Here is a 3941-nt window from a genome sequence, read left to right as displayed (position 1 = left end):
GACCAGGTTGACGGGTAGGAGATCACTCAGTCAAACTGGCGATAATGATGTTTGCGAATAATGTTGCCATACCCGAATGTTGCTGCATTTTCCAGTGGAATATGACGGGAAGAACACTTCCGAGTCAGCGGTATTTGTGTGTGCCATTTACAGCTCCTGAATCAGTGGTTCAGGGCGGGTTCAGTGGGAGTAGGAGGAATGAGAGATAGAGAGCGGGAACATCGGATTACAAAACCTCAACTTTAGGATGGTTGCTCGTGTAGCGGGTTTCCGTGAGATATGTAGAGAGCGGGAATAATAGGTTTGGGTAAAAAGGTTGAGGGTTGAGATATTCCCCGGGTTCTACGATTGTGAGTTTAAAAACGGATATGACGCATCGACTGGCAAGGAATAATGATGAAGAGAGATATGCACAAAAAACTTATGTGAGGATGCATCGGCCGGGAATCGAACCCGGGCCGCCCGCGTGGCAGGCGAGCATTCTACCACTGAACCACCGATGCGTGTTAGAGTTGTATGCTTACATGATTGTTTTGTGAGAGATTATATTTTTAGAAATCATCTCGAGTCATGTGTAGCGTACATCATGCGTAGCACACTTACTGCGGAACTTCTTTTTGTGGCCATTTAGCACATTATAGGGAGGTGCTTGGTGTGAGTAATTGAGTATTACATTTAAAGCTCTTTTATCACAAGTGAAATTACAGTTTCATTTTGTAGTTGACGTATGTAGAAAACTGTAAAAAACTATTGGTTATTTGGTTGATGAAATTTGGTTGAAATCAAACTAAAACAGGTATTAAATCCCCTTTTTCGAATGCATTTACTGAATAGAAGAATCTGTTTGATTACTGAACGGTTGAATGCTAATGATGGAACGGAAACTCTTCTTTATAAGCCAGCGCTTCTATTTTCATCTACTACAAATCTAGTGACGAATGTTCAATGCTGTTCGGCCTATGGTATTAGACCTTTTATCGGTAAAATATTATGTAGCTGTTTTACAGCCAAGCTACACGTACCGGGCGATGACGGGTGTTGCCATAACATCGGCCCGATCCGATGGCTTGGGAAACGATGGTATAATATTTTTATAACAATGCCCGCTGTCGCTGTCGACGTGTAAGTTGGCTGATACACCATATTTATTTTATAGCATACGAAAATTCTGAAGGCCTGGCCGTTCCTTTCCGAAGAAATGAAAATCTCATGCGTCACAGAAAAAATCTGTAGTTCTTTTGATCAAGGCCGGACCGGAGGACACATCAACGCCTTTTGGATGACTTAGAAAGTCTTTGATGATCTGAGTCGTCCGCGTCTATTCCCACGACATGACCTAGACACCAAAGAGCCATCGCTCCAAAACTCTTGAAACGCTGTGCCTAGCTGCTTAGCACTAGCTGCTTCGAGATCGCTATCACGAGGATGCTTTCGACAGGGTTTGTACCACAAATTTCCTCCTCTACACGCTGTGTACAATAAATTTGACTGTTCCTTTTGACATACAAAAAAATTTGAAAAGACAAAAGATTTGACAGACAAAAAAGAATATTGTTTTAATGAACAAATAAGAAAAAAGTTTTTTTCTACGATGTTTAGCTTACCATGCACAAATTACTCAAAGAAACCACCATCGGCATCGATGACCGCCTGTATCCGCTTCCGGAACCTGCAACAAGCCCGGACTACTATAGCCCTGTGTAGGGCCTCAAAAACCGTCTTAATTTTTTGCATTAATTCTGCTTTTGTGTTGTAGGACATTCGGTTGGTGTCCCTTTCAACCATGCCCCACACGAAATAGTCCATCGGGCTGAGGATCGAGGTGCTGGAAGGCCAAACATTGAGGATGGTAAAGTCGTAAAAATTGTCTTAAAGTCATTTTTGCGATTTGGCGGCCGTAAGTTGCCGAATTTTGTTACCACACATACGGCCTACCATTGGCCACTTTGGTTATCCAGGGCTTGACGACCTTGTCCAGCAGCTCCATATAGCCGTCCGCGTTCAACCTCAGGAACTGCTCGAAGAAATGTCAAAGAACTCGTCGTTCCGTAAGCAATCCGTCCGCCTGGTATGATCCTTCTGTTGTAGAACAGCCTCAAAATCTCCGCTGCAGGTTTTAACGTTCTTGCGAATATGCTTCACCGTGTTTAATGCACACTGCGCCGCCGTCTTGATGTCCCGGTGTGTGTGTCCGGCACGGATCAACATGATACACGTAATTCGTTTCCATAGTTTCGGCGGGTTCTACTAGTTTAGTTCACTCGACATTTTTTCGTTTTCACAGTTTCCAAACACTTGTGACTTTCGAATGACGTATCGTTTGTTTCGATCCGATAACTCAATCACGAACTATTAACGAAATGGCCAAATGTCAAATTTATCTGGCACACGATGTATAAAACAATTTAGGGGAATCCAGAACCGAATAAAGGACCCTCTTGGGCGATGCCCCGTATGAGAATTATCTGTCGAGGCCCTAGGCGACTACGGACACTGTCAAGGTTCTATACCGTCCCAGGTTCATTCGTCGCAAAAGCTGTTTTGAGTGAAGAAGTTTCTTCAGGCTTTAGCATGATCAGTGTCTTTAGTATGATTGTCTGTTGACATCGGATAGAAACGCGCCCACAATCATTATCGTTATTAACCCTTTAGTAGGCTAATGCTACATAAGAGACCATCAAACAACTGACGTCGTATGTCCGTATGCGTTTGCCTGGATTTGGTTTAACTTAAAGAAGATTCTTCGTGAAGTCGATCAAAGTGTAGTTCTACGAATACTTCATCTCTCGGTTGGAGACTTTTTGGCGCCAGATTAAAAAGAAGACAGACAAACCCAACTTCCTAGCGTAGGCCGTTTCACAGGGTCCTGAAAGTTTTCTATTCACCTTTTCATCAGTCTGATAAGCTTGGCTGAGCTTGATTTAAGAATTTTTAAACATTAAACGATTGATAATCAGAGGATATTGACCTATGTAACCATCCGTGAAGAGTCATAGTAACTTAGTCACTTATTGTAATAATAACAATACATCAAAATCACATTTTTTAACCATTTCCTCATAATTCTAATACGCCTGTCGCGATAATAGTGTCATAAATTTGCACGCCATACATCTCTTCACACATCTTACTGCCAATTAAATACGTGATGACGTTGCAAACCCACCAGCTAATAACATCAACTCATCCTTTTCTTCCTCCACACTCCTTTAGGTTTCTCTCTTTCTCTCCGTTGGAGACTGTTTTTCATCGACTACCGTGCGGGATACAATCAGATGCACTTTACCACATCAGTTAAAGGATTCAAATGTTCGTTTCCGTCTCAAAACTTCCTATCGACTGCCGACATCTGACCACTTTGGAGCGAATGAGGATTGATCAATCGGTTTTCCGGTCGACCGTTCGGGAAAGATGGCTAGCGAGTGACAAACAACGTGATAAGACGACCCTGGCGAACGAGAAAGTGTTCAAACTGATTGGAACTGACACCGTGGCAGCCACACTCTCCAGCAGCAGCGGGCATCGAGGGCAATAAATTAGCAGAATGCAACAGACTGGGCTTGCTTCGTTCATCAGCGAATGTGACCGAGCGTTGGAAAGAGGTTTCAATCGATCTTGGCTAGAAACTGCACACGTAGAAGCATGCCCATACTCAGAAAGGCAAACAGCAGATGCATTATATGAAGTACTTTATTGCACATTTTATTACAACTTTAAACAAACTAAATACTAAAAATGTCAAAACAAAAACGGCACATAAAAATATAGAAAACTCATGTTATGGAACAAATCAGCAAATATAAACTAAAAACGACCAAAAAAAAAAATAAAAAACAAGGAAAATGAGAGAATAGCAAGTAAAGCATTAGAACCAAGAAACAATAAAAAAGTAAATTAGGAAAACTCACGGAAATTGAAGTATGACAATTTGTAAACCAATA

General features: G+C 41.9%; 1 non-coding gene across 1 annotated transcript; it reads right to left on the bottom strand.

Moving 5' to 3' along the window:
* Positions 1–432: 432 nt before the first annotated feature.
* Trnag-gcc (transfer RNA glycine (anticodon GCC)) lies at positions 433–503 on the bottom strand. Its single transcript has one exon. It is a non-coding gene; the product is annotated as a tRNA-Gly (tRNA).
* Positions 504–3941: the final 3438 nt, after the last annotated feature.

The sequence above is a fragment of the Anopheles maculipalpis genome, chromosome 3RL (genome assembly GCF_943734695.1).
Source record: "Anopheles maculipalpis chromosome 3RL, idAnoMacuDA_375_x, whole genome shotgun sequence".
NCBI lineage: Eukaryota > Metazoa > Arthropoda > Insecta > Diptera > Culicidae > Anopheles > Anopheles maculipalpis.
This window is presented reverse-complemented; position numbering and strand designations above follow the sequence as displayed.